The sequence below is a fragment of the Lagenorhynchus albirostris genome, chromosome 1 (genome assembly GCF_949774975.1).
Source record: "Lagenorhynchus albirostris chromosome 1, mLagAlb1.1, whole genome shotgun sequence".
Lineage (NCBI taxonomy): Eukaryota > Metazoa > Chordata > Mammalia > Artiodactyla > Delphinidae > Lagenorhynchus > Lagenorhynchus albirostris.
Window position 1 is genome coordinate 169,298,513 of NC_083095.1, and position 17,918 is coordinate 169,316,430.

Genomic DNA, 17,918 nt, shown 5'->3' on the forward strand with positions numbered 1-17,918 from the left:
TAAAAGGCATTTGAGGGTAGCAAACAAGGAATCCCCACACCCAGCCACAAATCACCAGAAAAACTTCACCCAAATTCCTCTCCACACGTATACTTGTTTGGAAGAATGTTTTCTCCCAGGTTCTCACTAGCTGACTTGGGTTCACGTGCAAGTGCCAATGTGGGAAGAGGTGAGAACAGACAGGATTTGGGGTCAATTCTCTTGACCCTGTTGTCCTGTGGAGTGAGGGTGGCAGTATTATTAATTGACCGGAAGCCTCAAATTAACAAACCGGGAACAAAATTATTAGAAGTGCCAAGTCTAGGCATAACAAAGGGTTGTGATAGGAATGGCCAAGGGGAAAGTTACATCTCCTGTCAGGTTTGGGTTTGTTCAGAGATAGCTCATCTCACAGTTATCAGAAATGACTGTTAAAGTGTGAAGTAGTCAGCCTGGTTCTTTCTCTCTGGTGTGGGTGGCAGGAGCAGACTGTGGCTCAGGTCTATAGCAGGCTTGTGTCCCATTCATTCTTATAGACTTTCCCTTTTTGCATCCTTTTGTCTTCAGGGTGGGAGGACCACCCCCATACTGTCTATTACAACACATGAATCAGCTTGGCTCTGCCATGACATCTCCAGAATATGAAGATTCAGGAACAGGTAGATAAGTGGAGACTGCTTTTTGGAGGGCAGTGACCTTTGCAGACTCTAAATCACACCCCAAGTGCCAAGGAAAGTATGTATAGGAGCCTTCCACTGGAATGCCACTCATTGGGAAATGATAGGTCAGAGGCTTAATTTTTTGGACTTTATTTTTCTCCTGGGTCCCCCACATTTAAACTTAGGATACCAGTTGGATGTCGAGCAGAGCCTCTTTTCTCTATGTGGCATCTAGGAAAGTTTTCAAAGGAAAAGGAAAAGCAATGAATGGGATGGAAAAAGTGAAATGCAAAACTGAAGGATGATAGGACATGTTCATCTTTTCAGCCTTTTCATATAAATTTAAAAATCGTGTCATCAAGGTCACAAAACATCTTGTAGGGGTATTTTATTGCTATTATTTAGAATCCATGGACTCATTAAATTGAGGAGAAATGAAGTTGTTACGATACTGAGTCTTCCAATTCTTGTATGTGTTACATTCATTCATTTATTTAGGCCTGTAAAAGTTTTTTTCAATGATAACCTTGCATATATGTGTGTGTATATATGTGATACTCTTGCATATATATCATAATATATATGGTATATAATATATATTAGATTTATTCCTAGCTATTTTATTTTTTTGTGCTGTTATAAATGGTGACTTTAAGCAGTTAATTTCCTAATTGTTTATTTTTGGTGTAAAGACACACAATTGATTTTGTGTATTGACCTTGTATCTTGCTGTTTTGCCAAGTTTGTAATTCTAATAATTTACCTGAAGATTCTTTTCAATTTTTGGCACAACAGATCTTATCTGTAAATAAGGGCAATTTAAATTTTTTCTTTCTAATCAGCATCTCTTTATTTATTTTCCTTGCCATATTGCGTTGGTTAAAATGTCCTGTACATGATGTATTAAGAGTGGTAATAGTGGGCACTTTTATCTTGTGTGCAGTCTCAAAGGGGAAATTTTTAGCTTTCCCTTCTCTCTCTCTCTTTTAGTAGAAATGACTTATCAGATTGAGAAAGTTTCCCTGTGTTCCTATCTTACTAAGAGTTTTTAATTATGATACTGGCATTTATGAAACATTTTCTCCTTTTTTCTTTTTAAATAAATATGGAGAGTTACAATGGTTGACTTTTTTGAGTGTTAAACCAATTTTGCATTCTTGGAATAAACCTACTTTGTTGTGATGTGTTATTTTCTCAAAATAGCTCCATATTTCTTTGCTAATATTCTGTTTGGGATTTTTATATCTTGACCATGGGTTGATTGGCCTTGAATTTTCCTTCTTGCAATGTCTTTGCTGGACTTTGGTATTCCTGTTATGATATGCTCACAGAATGAGTCTGGAAATGTTCCTTCTTCTACTTTTTGCAGAGTTTAAGTAGATTGGCATTATTTCTTCCTTCCAAGTGTTGCTATCTGGGCCTGGTGTCTTAAACTATGGGTTCGGTTCCTGTAATAGGACCATTCACATTTTCTGGGGTCACTTTTGGAAAGTTGTATTTCTCTAGGAATTTATTTTTCCTAGATTTGCAAATTTATTGGAACAAAATTCTTCACAGTATCTTCTTATTATCCTTTCAATGTCTGCAGAATCCGTAGTTTCCCCTGCCACCCTCCGCCCCTTTCAAGTTCATGCTATATTTTCAAGACATCTCTTTCTTTCTTGATCACTTTGCCAGATTTTATCAAACTTATTAGTCTTTTCAAAGAGCTAAGCTTTGGCTTTGCTGATTTTTTCTATCATATGCTTGTTTCCACTTTGTTATTCTCTTCTGTTAAATTTAGTTTTATTTTATGCTCTTTAAATTTTATTTGCTTTTCTTCTTCTAACCTCTTGAGATAGGTGTTTAGTCATTGATTTTTTAACCTTTTTTCTTTTCTAATATAATTATTTAAATTTATAAATTTTTCTGTATAAACACAAGCCTTGGTTTCATCATGATATATAGTATTTTCTAATTTCTACTGTGATTTCTTTTTTAACTATAAATTATTTAGAAATGTATTTCTGAATTTCCAATTAATATACATTTACAATTAATGTGCAAGGATTTTAATTTTTTTTGGTTATTTCATTTCTAGCCTAATTATATTATGGTAAGAAAATATACTCTGTATAATTTCAATCTACAGCAAGTCCCCTACGTACGAACGAGTTCCGTTCCGAGAGCACGTTCGTAAGTCCAATTTGTTTGTAAGTCCAACAAAGTTAGCCTAGGTACCCAACTAACACAATCAGCTATATAGTACTGTACTGTAATAGGTTAATAATACTTTTCACACAAATAATGCATAAAAAACAAACACAAAAGATAAAGAAAACATTTTTAATATTATAGTACAGTACCTGGAAAAGTATAGTGTACAGTACAACAGCTGGCATACAGGGGCTGGGATCTAGTGAACAGGCATGAAGAGTTACTGACTGGAGGAGGGAAAGGAGGTGGGAGATGGTAGAGCTGAAAGATCGTCAGCAACAGGAGACGGAGGGCAAGTTGCAATTTCACTCACACCTGACACTGATGGCACAGGTTCTTGAATCCTTGCTGGATTGCTTTATAGTTTGGCATACAGTCTGTTTTCATAAAAGTTCTATATGTGCTGGAAAAGATGATATACTTTGTGCTTATCAGATGAAGTATCTTCTGTAGGTCCATTGGATCAAGTTTGCAAATTATGTTAGTCAATCTTCTATATTTTTATTGATTTATTTTTCTGCTTATTCTTCCAGTTACTGAGAAAGATTTGTTCAAATCCTTAAAATGATTGGGAATTGTTTATCATTACAGTTCTGTCAGTTTTTGTTTTGTTCTGAAATAATATTTGGAAATTCATTGCTGAGTACAGTAACACTACCACCACCACCATCTCGACCAATAACAATACAGCAGCAGCAATATACCAGGACTCAAGCAAGCTGTGTGCTCTTGATCATCATAAAGTCTTCTTTAATTAAATAAAAACTATTTGGACTAAAATTTGTATTTTTTTAACCATCATACCATATCGTATCATAACATCAGTTTGACAGGTGCAAAAATGTTCTTCATTGGTGTAGAAAGAATAATCTCAAGACTGTTAAATACATTCTCTAGTGTCTAATTGACAGCCTGCTTATGTTATACATATGAGTTCCAACCAACAACCAATTGATAAATATGTATTGATTATTTACAATGTGCTCAGCACTCATCTGGGTACTGGGGAATATGAAGACTGAAGACTCATTTCTCAAGCAGTTATTATTTTTGATGAAGAAAGAAACCCATCTTTCCCTGGCATTGTCTTAACATTTCTACTTCTTATCTAAAACTTTTTTCTATAAATAATTGTCTTAGAACAAAGTGGGATGATAGTAGATGCCACAAAAGTATTTTCTTTTCTTCTCCTCAAATATATAAAAGCTTTTCAGGGCTTCCCTGGTGGCGCAGTGGTTGAGAGTCCACCTGCCGATGCAGGGGACACGGGTTCGTGCCCTGGTCTGGGAAGATCCCACATGCCGCGGAGCGGCTAGGCCCGTGAGCCATGGCCGCTGAGCCTGCGCGTCCGGAGCCTGTGCTCCGCAACGGGAGAGGCCACAACAGTGAGAGGCCCGCGTTCCGCAAAAAAAAAAAAAAAAAAAAAGCTGTTCATTCTTGTTCAAAGTCCATGTTCAATACTCTTCAAAGCTTTGTGATCACCTTGACCCTTAGCTGCCTCTTTCTCTCTTAAAAATCCTCAACAAAATATTAGCAAACCAAATTCAGCAGTACATAAAAAGGATCATACATCATGATCAAATGGAATTTATCCCAGAGATGCAAGAATGGTTCAGTATCTGCAAATAAGTCAATGTGATATGCCACATTAACAAAACAAAGGATAAAAATCATATGATCATCTCAATAGATGCAGAAGAAGCATTTGACAAAATTCAACATCCGTTCATGATAGAACTCTCAGAAAGTTGGTATAGAGGGAACATATCTCAACATAATAAAGGCCATTTATGGCAAATCCGCAGCTAACATCGTATTCAATGGTGAAAAGCTGAAAGCTTTTCCTCTAAGATCAGGAATAAGACAAGGATGCCCACTCTCATTTCTATTTAACATAGTATTGGAAGTTCTAGCTACAGCAATCAGACAAGGAAAAGAAATAAAAGGCATCCAATTTGGAGACGAAGAATTAAAACTGTCACTATTTGCAGATGACACGGTATTATATAAAGAAAACCCTGAAGTTTCTCCCAAAAACTATTAAAACTAACAGATGAATGCAGCAAAGTTGTAGGATACAAGATTAATATACATAAATTTGTTGCTTTTCTGTACACTAATAATAAACTATCAGAAAAAGAAAGCAAGAAAACAATCAAAGAATAAAGTACCTAGAAGTAAATTTAACCAAGGAGGTGAGAGACCTATACTTTGAATTTCTACAGCATTTTGGCTAACTAGTATACTAGCATACTAGTACATGCTAGTACTTGGCATATACTACCTTTGGCTCAAATAATAATTCATTGCTTCTTGGGTGTCTGTCTTAAATTTTAGATCAAGTCTCCATATGGGCTGTAATTACATCTTGCACATCATTGTATCCTCAATGACATAGCATTTTGCTTTCCGTGAATTCAATAAATATTTATTTATTGAGTAATTGTCTAGGCTATAGTCTTATAAAGATCAACCATTGAATTGTTTCCTAGTAGTACATTCATAAGTACTAAGGCTTTCATATTTTCACCTTAACAGGTTGTTCAATTTACATTCATTTAGTTGGCGTATATTATGAAGGCTGTTTATGTATAAATTTGCAAGTAGAAGTTTGTAAGCAATATCTTCTCTAAATCATTCTTCTGTTTTTATACACCATGAATGCACAGTGATCATTCTGGATTAAATTAAGGCCTTTATTATTTTTTATTTTATTTTATTTTATTTAAATTGGAGTATAATTGCTTTACAATGTTGTGTTAGTTTCTGCTGTACAATGAAGTGAATCAACTATATGTATATCTATATCCCTTCCGTTTTGGACCTCCCTCCCATCCCCCCATCCCACCGATCTAGGTCGTCACAGAGCACCAAGCTACGCTCCCTGTGTTATGCAGCAGGTTCACACTAGCTATTTATTTTACACATGGTATGGTAGTGTATTTATGGCAAACCTAATCTCCCAATTCGTCCCACCCTCCCCTTCCCCCCTCTGCCCACATGTCCATTCTCTACATCTATGTCTCTATTCCTGCCCTGCAAATATGTTCATCTGTACCATTTTTCTACATTCCACAAATATGTGTTAATACACGATACTTGTCTTTCTCTTTCTGTCTTGCTTCACTCCGTATGACAGTCTCTAGGTCCATCCACATCTTTACAAATGAGCCAATTTTGTTCCTTTTTATGGCTGAGTAATATTCCATTGTCTCTATATACCACATCTTCTCTATCCATTCATCTGTTGATGGACATTTAGGTTGCTTCCATGTCCAGGCTATTGTAAATAGTGCTGCAATGAACATTGAGATCCATGTGTCCTTTTGAATTATGGTATTTTCAGGGTATATGCCCAGTAGTGGGATTGCTGGGTCGTATGGTAGTTCTATTTTTAGTTTTTTAAGGAACCTCCATACTGTTCTCCATAGTGGCTGTATCAATTTACATTCCCACCAACAGTGCAAGAGGCTTCCCTTTTCTCCATACCCTCTCCAGCATTTATTGTTTGTAGGTTTTTTGACGATGGCCATTCTGACTGAGTGTGTGAGATGTGAGGTGATCCCTCGTTGTAGTTCTGATTTGCATTTCTCTAATGATTAGTGATGTTGAGCAGCTTTTCATGTGCCTCTTGGCCATCTGTGTGTCTTCCGTCATTAAAATCAGCCTAAAGTTGATTAAATTAGAGTTTCTAATAATCCATATAAATTGTCTTGACTGACCATAGTGCTCATGTTTGAGGTTACCATTGGGTGTGAGGGTTTTGTGCAGATGAAACTGAAAAGGCCCGTGTAGTTGCCTGCTGTTGTTTGCACCCTGTGCCCATGTGAGGATGTGCCCTTGGTTTGTGGTTATGACCAGAGAGTGTAGAGAGATTGTGGTGTTTATCTTATGCACGACATGATGCACGAGCCCTAAATAGCCACTTCACCTTCAATTGCTGCTTCTGAGCCTGGCCACCCACTTGCTTCTACTATTTCTTAGCATTTTATGGCTCAGCCATATGGTTTGCAGCAGTGTCTTTGGAAATATATTTATTCTGAATAACATCTAGTGAGTGCCTATGATGTGCCAGGTAATTCTGTAAAATAGCTTTCATTACTTGCCCATCCTGCAGATAAGAAAACAGTCTCAGAGAGCCTCTGAGGTTCATCCAAAGTAGCTAAGCTAGAAGACGGAGAAGCCAGGTTTCATGCTTAAGCTCTTGGACTCCCAGGTTCTTCGTTCCTCACAGTGGGCAACACTGATTGTCACTATCTGTGGCATTTCCATCTCAGTTTTATGTGAATAAAACAGTAAAAACCTCACATAATTTATCTTTATACATACAATTTTTTTGATGGCATCTAATCAGTAACCAAGTTCAAAATTCTATTTCTATACTGCTTCTCCTGTCCAACCCTTCCCAGCTCCATGGCTAGAGCTTTATTTCAGATGCTCACCATTTATTACCTGGAACATCACACTCAAAGACACCCTCCACCCAGCGCAAGAGGGGTCATTTACTAATAACTATTGGATCGATTTTGTGCCCCAACTAAAATCGTTTTATGGTTCTCCATTGACTACTGGAAGAAGTCTAGATTTCTGAGTAGAGCACACCAAGCAGCCCCTTCCCAAATCTGTCTAGTCTTATGTTTGCCATGGCCTCTTTCATACCAAACTACCACCAAGACCAGCTATTCAGTTTCGTATCTCTGCGTCTTCACCTACTCTTCCAGTCTGCTTGGTGATCCCTACTCAACACTCACGATCCGTTTCAAGCGTCACCATTTTGAAATAGTTTTCTAATACCCTTATGAGAATTTACTGCTCCCTCTTCTATGCCTCTACTTTAACATGTTTCGAATTCCAGTAAAGCCCCCATGATATTTAAGGATCCTTTATTTGTTTACCCTTAGTGTCTCTCTTTGTTTCTTGGGCTTTAAGCTCCTTGAAAGCACAAACAATGTCATAATGCCTTTGCATGGGTGCTCAGCAAAGTACCTGCCCATTAGCTCTTAATAAGTGTATGATCTGGTTGGGCAATTATGATGAATTTAACACAAGGGTCATGTCATAGCAAAGTAGCTGCTTTATTTTAATGTTGATCTTTTCTACTGAATAACAACAGGATACAAAGCTGTCAGCATTAGTCCTGGTGTGAGAGATGTCAGAGCGTGGACAGGGAAGGCAAGGGGTGTGTATGTCAAAGAAAGAAAGAGCCAGAGAAGGATGCTAAGCAAAATCATCTTACAATGGATTCTGGAAGGTTTTAGAATATTGAGATGGTCCAGGGATTTTTTTTCTTTCTAGGTAGGTGTTAAAAAAGTAAGAACGAAAGTAAATCTTCTCACAATACTTCCAATCCCCTCTTTTTCTGATCTCATCAATATTTTAGTTAATTTACAAATTATTTACTTTGTAGGACATCCAGTAACCTTTCCACTGCTTTCTAGACTTTCATCTGCTGCACTTGGCTTTCATGAAATATTCTACAAATTCACGACAATTAACTTAATTAATTGTATTTTATGACTTTGGGTCAGAATGCCAGAATTTCAGTGCCAGTTTCATTGTGCTCATTGAAACCTCAAGAGTATCTTTCAGATATTGGCTTTCAGACCTTTCTTTTTGAATACGTTGCTATTTACTTACTATGTGCCAAAGCCACCATGTCAATGTAATTGAAAACAAGCAAGAAAGAGACTGGAAGGCTCAGATGAATGGAAATGTGATACAGACCCTTCCACCCACAACCCATTGGCTGGAATCCAGGCGAGGCTGATGGGGACGAGAAGTAATTACCATCTGACGGCTGGACAATGGTCTGTGTGAAACGAGCTGGTTATCTCAAGTCTAGTTCCTCACGGACAGGTGTTCATATTGCAGTTTCCACCTTCAGTGACAGCAGTCCTGGGACCGAATGAGTCAGAGAGACCAAAACCACCTTCTCTCTTATTTGAGATTGGATGCCCATTTGTGATACAAGGAAACTTCTGCCTCCTGACTTCAACTTTTCAATAGATAAGCAGAGAATGAGACTGTGAATGTCTAATCAAGCTCTCTCTCTCTTTCTTCCCATGGGTGTAAAAGTTATTTGTAAAACAAGGACAAACGTTAGGCATTTCCCATTTGTCTATTTAATTAAAATGGATGCTATAGTACCAAAGGAAAAATGCAAAGGGGAAAAATGAGAACAGTATGAGTTTTTTTAGCACTATAATAAAATGCCCTGAACACTTAAAATTCCAGTCTTGCCTTATAAACCGCTGAAGAATAATAATAAAGAGAACTCACTCCCCACGTGTTATTAAAGTCATAGGAAACAACGAAATTCAGTATCAATATTATTATCCATTCTGCCAAAGCTGAAGATTATTTCCCCTATTCATTTGAGCAAAAGATTTTCCAAACTTTATAAATATTGTTATGTCTCTCAAATGCATTACCTCACAGGTCTCTTCTGAAAGGTATCCAAATTCTACATTAAGGCACTTGTGGGAAAAGTAGAAAAAATAAATGGTTTACTTTAAATGGGATTTGGAAAGGGTATGATTACGGTCTGAAATGTATCGCACTGACATAGTAAAACTGAGCTTCCTAATGGATTCTGAAATTTTGAGTAAGTAAATCTTAAATCCATTTATTGAACTCCTCTCTGTATGTCTAAAAGTTACAATGAATACATATATTTATTTTCCCTGGTGGGCTTTCTGCAGTGAAGGGCGTCATACATTAGTTGCACGGACTGCACTTGAAGGATGCTGAGGGCGCATAGCTGAAAGCGGCACCTGAGTGCAAGGAGAGAGGCAAAATGTTTTCTGAATGAACAATTAAGGATGTGAATAGAGAGAGATTAGCTTCGCCACATAAAGAAGAATTGCTAAACTACGCAGAGCAAAATGTCCTTCAATAGACTTACAGATGCATCCCGTCTCTACCCACCATGTTTTTATGTCATCAGGTAACCGGAGCTGAACTGTGTCCAGGAACACATTAGATCTTGCACTTTGGTGGTGCCAGGCAGACAAATAGACAGAAGGACACACAATGGCAAAATTCAAACATGAATAGAGAGCTGGATTTTCATTGTTTGCTCACAATACCTCTTGGGTGGAAGGAAGGAAATAGGCTGTATTGCCTAATAACTCGAAATGCCCCCAGAGAAAGAAAAACAGACAGATTCCCATTTTGGTGGTGCATGAGCTCGTGTGGCCAACCGTTCCTGGTGATAAGTGTGTGAAAGGCTATTTTGCAGGTCCTGCTCCAATTGTAAAGCCATAAACCAACTATGTAGTCAATGAGTCTGTCTAGCTGGGAGGGATGCAAGGTATGATTTACAATCTCTGCCAGGGAGACATCTAAATGGGAAAGTTTGCTGAAATGCTGCGTATGAAAGAGACCCAAGGGCGGAAGAATGGTGACAAGCTGTTGTTTCTCTGCTTGATTCGTTAAATAGAAAAAAAAATATTTTTGAGCTTGTAAAAGTTATGTTTGGGGTCTTGGCACCAATTCTAATAGGGATAAATTTACATTTTGGCATTTGGTCAATAAGAGCCAGAAAACCAGAGCTTTAAGATAAAGCAGAGTAGAAGTCGTGTAACTTAAAAGCACACAGACATGAAGATAAAGGCTAACTGACCCTAAGCAAGTCAAATACTGCCTTAGAAGGCGTCTGCTCCTGGGACTTGATGACAGACCAGAACAAGACCATGTGTGAAGACCTTTCAGTAGTCCTTGGAAATTTGTTATTTTCCATTGTTCTATGATCGCCAGTTATAGTCTTATCGACATAGCAAAGGTCAATGGTGTTCAAGGAATAACACCAATCTTAATTTTTATAGGTTTCACTTTTAATTTTCTCACTCTCCTCCCCCCACAATGGTTTTGCATGACACACAGAGGGGCTCATTTGGTTTCAGTATTTCAACTTGGGACAAGTTAATAGGGGAAGTGTAAACAAGAGCGTGATATTTCTTTGACCTGTAATGAAATTAACTATCTGAAAATAGGCATTGTATGCTAATATTGCCTTTATGTTCATTGACACACAGAGTTATGGAGTGATCTGCTGAATAACGCGCTGGGCGATAATTATATCCACACATTAAGATATGCAGTATATGCAAACATAAAACATGGACAGAACTTCCCTTGAGTCCTTGCTCAATTGAAAAATGTTAACCTCCTGAGAGGTAGGAAGAAAATACAAGAAATTATCCTTATATATCTACCTTGAAGCAGCCATTTCTGGAAATGAATCATAAATTCTTTTCTTATAACCCGCAGAGGCTTTATTGGGTGAACAGATCTTTCTCTCATCACAAAATCAGAAATAAGAAGAAAACCTTGCATATTATTTTGTAATAAGTTGTTCTAAAAATCACTGATGTGATCTGCAGACTTTGTATCTTAACTAAGCCTTAAGCAACTGAATGTTTTAAATGTTTAAGGGCTCCATGGGGACAATTTATATCAATGTTTTGAACTATGTATGTACATACATTTCTGATGTAAAGATAACAGATGACAGATAAGCAGTGAGGACCTGTGTTATGTGTGTGCGTGTATACACCTAGGATATTGATTTTCGGACACTAAATGAACATTAATTTGTTGGTGGACCCCAGAAAAGTCGATTGGCTCTACCATTTCACCTACTAAAAGTAATCTATTTGATTTGCTCACTTTTTACCATCATTTCCATCCACATAAAAGAATTCTTTTTTTTTTTCACTGCTTTGAGGTTGATACTTTGAACGGGAAAAATGAGTGAGTCAGGGCCCCGATTACTCTTAGACAAAAGTCAAATTGAGCTCTTCTGAGGAAAGACATCGTATTATTTTCAAAATGAGTAAGACTCTCGAATCTCTCATTTAAATTAGCTTTCTTTTATATATGCCCTCAAAAATATCTTACTTTTCACACACACACACCACATGTTTCCAGCTTGCATTTGATTTCTTCTTTATGAACATTGATTAAAAATTGTAAGCTGGCCTAGAATGAGAGAAACTAAGAAGTTGGGCATCCTAAAATGTAATCATTAACTTCACTCCCTTCTTGAAAATCTTTGGTGTTCTCCTCTCCGAAGAAACCCTAAAACTTTTGCATAGTTGAGGTGGATGCATCGCTTTGACCATATTTTATGCCGTTTGGAGGAACGACCCAACTGATTAAAAAGAAATAGAATAGGTCAAAAAATTTATACGCTCTCTGAGAAAACCCCTGAAATGTGCTTGGTGACATTTCAAACTCTTGCAAACTTAGACTGGAAAATTTTCTAATAGCATATGTCTCGCAGAAATGGTAGCCATATCAATATTAACAAATACGTGGCCATATCAATATTGCTGGATATAGTTCTTCCACGAAATTATAACACCTTTTCGATGTAATCAGGAAAGGAAGCAGAGAAGTGTCTACAGAAAAACACTGACCTTTTATAACCTCAGAAAAATAGTGGCCTATTTCGAGCTGGAAACAAAAGTTACAATGGTATGGTTTCCATATGCCTTGCAAAATATCCTTTAATTTTTTAGGTTTTACCGGTCAACCGATTGTCTCTCCCTGACCCACTTCTTGGCCTTCATCCACTTTCCAGCTGACACTCACTGCTCTAGACTAGGAATAGGAAGCGGGCTTCACGCACCTGAATTTGCATTATGGGGGGTGAAGAATCCCTGGGGTTCTGGGTGGGTGGGGGAAGGAGCAGAGAGCACTGTGGGTCCTAAGGGCAGACAGGGAAGGGATGGGGCATGGCTGTCAAGGGTGGCTGAAGGACAATTTTCCATGGTCATTTCAGGTACACAGAACAGCATGTGGCTGGAAACGGTCCTGTGAAAACTGTGGCTTCAAGGGATGTCTGAATCGTTCCCAGATGTAGACAGTTATCAGATGCATTGCCAAAGGGAAGCACGGGCCACCTCTGGAGCAAGTGTGCTGTGCTCCCTCCCAGGCACGACAAACAGTACATAGGCTACTTTCTTATAAGTCTGCTTTAATTGCTATTGCTATCCGTTCTTAACTATGCATTTAGGTTGAACAATGTCTCAAGGGATTCACCTGTGCGTACCTTCCTGCGTGCATCCTCCTGTCTCGTTTGTGTTTCCCTTTGCCCTCCCTACTCCCCCTTAGAGGAAACCCACGTAGGATAAGAATCTAGCCTAGAGTTCATAAGCTCTTTTTCTATTGGTGCCAATCTTGAAAAACGAGAATCAGAAACTGTTAGATGAGAACCCAATGCCTTAGTGAGGAGAGGTGAGGGAGAGGGGGCAGAGTGGAGCCAGATGAAACAGACACCGCTCAGATGTCCCCCATCTTTCCATATTCAGGAGGGAGGCTGTGGTGCAGAGTTGAAAAGGGGTGGTATTGTGATTAAGGAAAAAAAACACACACACACAACAGACAATCCCTCCTCTATGAAAGCAGCTTTGTTCTTAGGTGTAATTTAAAAAGCAATCAAACAAATGAATTTACAATGGAATTTTCCCACCTTTAAAGCTGTTTGCACCGATACAAGGAATGTAATTTGGCCAGTCGGTTAGAGTGAGTGGCACAGAACTCCAATTAGAGGTTGTAATAGTGTTAAATAAAAATATAATGGAGGCCAGAAAAATAATAGGAAATGTGATCACTCACTTCACCAGAAGGTTACATAATAAATAAGCTAAAGAGGAAATGATTAAGGGCAATATCACTAAGGATGTCCCTTGGATGCTGTGTCATATAAAAAGCACAGTCATCCTATAAAAGTTATAAAGTTTATGACTATAATGATTTATTACAAAGCAGCATGTAGATCTGCCCACATCTATACCTCATGTTGTCCACCACAAACTTGTTTATAAGCCAAGAGTCCCCGGTTTGTCTCTTATGGCCCCCTTTAGTATTATTATTATTTTGTCATCATTGTTGTTTTTTGGCCATGCCACGCGGCTTGTGTTATCTTAGTTCCCCTCCCTGGCCCTTGGCAGTGAAAGCGGAGTCCTAACCACTGGACCTCCAGGGAATTCCCTGGCCCTCATTATTCTTACTGGCTCCTTTCCAGTTGACCATGAAGGTAGTGAAGGTAGTTGCCCATGAAACAGAGAGTTAAGTTTTCAAATCCCAGTTAGGCACCATCTGGGGGCTATTGGTGACACTGGCCTAATTTTCTCATGATAAATCTGCATGATTTTTCCAGGAGGGCCTTGGATTGAAAAAAATGGAACCAAGAACACTCAATGTGTTGTGTTTAGTCTGAGAAATTGCAACTGTTTGGATATCCCAAGGCTTTTGAAAATTCCAAAGTTTGACAATAAATGGTAACTTAGAAAAAAATTGAGCTTAAAAATTGTTATTCTTATTATTTTCATTGAAGTATAGTTGATTTACAAGATTGTGTTAGTTACTGCTGTATAGCAAAGTGATTCAGTTATATATATATATATATATATATATATACATATACCTTCTTTTAAAAATTCGCTCTTGATTGGACCTTGTGGGATAACTTCATTTCCCGGCATTTAAGACTGTAATTTTAAGATGCTTCCAACTTCGATGAAGCTACACGTAGCCATGTGGGATTTGTGGCTACAGATGGTACTTGGTATGAGTTCGCTTTTCGATGTGTAGATGGACCCAAAGTCTTTTTCTTCCTGTTTGTGCATTAGGCGTCTCTGTTTACTGCTGAGGCATCCAAGCAGTCCTTACATTTAAAAAAAAATCATGCCTTATCCTCCGGCACTGAAGTGATGCATACTGCAGGGTCACACTTCAGGGACCCGTGCAAGCGGTAAATGACGTCAGAAAAAATTAAGAACTCACCTACACATTTTAAAAGACTACCTGAAGCACAGTTTCAAATAACAGGCAGGATAATAATGACTATCATCCCGGGGCAATTTTGCCTGTGTTTGTGCTGTGATGGTTCTCCATTTGGGAGGACATTTTTATGTCAGAAAATGAGTCTAATGTCTACAAGTGACCTTGCCTTCTTGTGGCCAAGCATAGTCCCAAACCACACGTAATTGAACAATATCGTCTCTAATCGGACAGGTATGTTTCTAGATGGTATTCAGCCATAATCTGTTCCTTTATTGTTTCCTCAGGGCAATTACTTCCCACGGTGACTATTTGTAGTGAAAGACATTTTGAACAGTTCTATACTGCGGCCTCACGTCAGGAGTGCAAGAGTTAGCACAATTTGGGAATAACATGGAAAGAGACTGAGAATGGAATTCAAAATACAAAAGGAAAGGAAGCCATACATCATCCCACAAAGTAACGTTATGACTTGGTGGCCTTAGCAAGGCCTTCTACAAGGCTGTGGGCTGGAGCCAAAAATACTGCAAGAGCTGGAACTTTGAAACTGACTGTAAACTTGTCTTGAATGGTCCCCAGACACCCTGGCCTTTGTTTATAGAAGTCTTTGTTTTCCTTTGACAGTACCGGGAACCTAACATTTTCCTAGTCGGGTATATTTCTGTATTCATTGTCCCGGCCATGCCAGGTTAAGCTGACAGCTTGACAGCTTGGCTGCAGGAACGAGTCTTTACTGACGATCTTCCTTATCCTTTTTCTTTGCCTATTAAGTTGAATTCAATTCTATTTTTTTCTGGCCAACCCGATCCAAGGCTACACACTCTAGGAAGTATCAGACGACTGAATTTGGTCTAGGCAACTGAGCTGAATTTTGTGGTGAGTCAGGACTATTCTCTTAGTACGAGAGTTACAGTGGTTTGGCTCGACACAGAATTCATTGGTACCAATCCCAGCCCTTCTGAGAGCTTGCTGTGTGACTTTTGGGTAAGTCATAACCTTTCTGTTTTTAATTTCCTGAAAAGTGGAGATAAAGCCGCAGTGCTTTTCATCCACCACCCTTGGAAGCGTTTTGTGAAGGTTAGTTAATTAATTGTCAAGACGTCGGCATATGGGATGTGTAAAGGGAATGTCAAATGATAGGTCACACCAGGCAAGAGAGAAAAGGGGAGTGATTGTGGAATAATTGCTATTTTTTCAACATCTTCAAGTTTCTAGGGCAGTTGTCAGGGAAAGTTCCCAAACTTGATGGCTCTAAAAATCATTGAGACATCAGAAGAGTTCTTTCTAGCTTCATTTCCTTCTACAGGATTTTATGTAAGAGTCTGTGGGTTCAATAACTGTCTTAGAACCTAGGGAAAGTAGAAAAAGCTTGGGAAGTGCTTTTGCCTATAAATGTGAGCTTCATTTGACCATAGCGTTAAGGATATATTCAATCAATATTCATGCAAAGGAAAAGATGAAATCGTTTTCTTTGGGAGTCTGATTGCCTCCAGCCAGGCTGGTGAAAATTGGAAGAATGGAAGAAGTTGGAACAGTAAAAGATACCACTTCACGAGCACTTAATTTACCCCAGGAACTTCACTTACATTGTCTTTTGTACCCAGAAAGCAACCCAGTGAGGGGGAATGATGGTTTCTGGTTGCTCTCTCCATGTATTTTCTTGGCAACAGTGTTACGACTCCAAGGCAGTAGTCATTTCAACATAAATGACCAAAATATCAGCTAGCCCTGATGATTCCAGAATCTCATTCTCAGAAGATAGCATGGGTTGGGCCTGTATATTTCACTTTTGCACATGTAAATATTCCCCAAACTAGAGACATATCAGGGAAGGGAGGGGAGTAGAGAATTGCAATTGCTTTTTTTTTTTGCTGCGCGCGGTCCTCCCACTGCTGCGGCCTCTCCCGCCGCGGAGCACAGGCTCCGGACGCGCAGGCGCAGCGGCCATGGCTCACGGGCCCAGCCGCTCCGCGGCATGTGGGATCTTCCCGGACCGGGGCACGAACCCGTGTCCCCTGCATCGGCAGGCGGACTCTCAACCACTGCGCCACCAGGGAAGCCCAGCAATTGCTTTTTGACTTGGCCAGAAATGGAAACCAACTTCTCTGACTCTTGACACCCAGACCATCATCAACTAAAACTGAAAACAATGTTCCTTACCAAATGGGGTGAATTAAGGCAGTTTGTAGAAAATGCAGTCTGGTAGATCAACATCCTATAAAATCAGTGTGTAGACTATTAATGAAGAGTTTCAACACAGAAGAGTTGGTGTAGTTTTAGACACACCAAAGAGTGATGTTCTCTTCTTTCCTTCCTTCTTTCGCCAAATTCTGAGCATCTCTTCAAGGCATTTAAGAGGAGGCCCTGCTTCCAGAGTTGACAGTGTAGGCAGAATACATTTAGAACTCAAAGTTCAAACAAAAATAACAACAAAACACACACACTCCGACTTTTCTCGTTACTCAGATGTTGTGGAAAATGTATGTGCGGGGGCCGTGGCCTGCCACTGCTCATGTGGGGAGTCAGAGCCGCCTAGATCACGGGGTTCGAGCCAGTGCAGGTAACTGAGCACAAAGCCACATGTGCTCATCTATTTATAGCTCCCGGTGGTGAAAATGTAAAACCAAAGTGCAGCCTCTACCTGCTGTTCCCAACTGACACTAACACAAAACGGATAAGACCTCCTTTTGGTTGCCTTTGTAGTTTCAACTGACACACACAAAAGTGATGACTTGGGTTGTCCCCACTTCTCGACACCGCCCCCCTCTCCCGCCACTTGAACAGGTGAGGGAGTCAGACAGGCAGCCCCTGAACCGCTTGCTCAGTCTTCTGCCTGGTCCAGAAAGGCATCTCTAGCCATGTGAGATGCAGAAATAAAGAAAATTGATTGTATTCCCTTCCTACATCAAGAGCTTTCTCTTTCAAATTCATCCCAGTGAATACCCAAGTACTATCTAAAAACATTTACCTTTCAGATCTTTTTTTTCCCCCTCCAGCTTGTGTGCAAGACACACACACACACACACACACACACGCATGCACACACACACACACACAGAATTGCAATTCTTCCCCAGAGAACCACAAACAAAACAAAACCAGTAATAGGGTAGAATCATGCCTTATAAACAAGACCTAATTGCAGCAGAGGATGTAGTCAGCCTCTTGCTGGCGTTCCTAGGCCTTCTAGCCTCCCTGGATCCAGGTAACTGGATTTTAATGCCCTTATTAGCAGCAAAAGTTCAAAAGCTGTCTTTTCTTAAGGAGGTCTGCAAGGAGGGCTTATGATGCCCT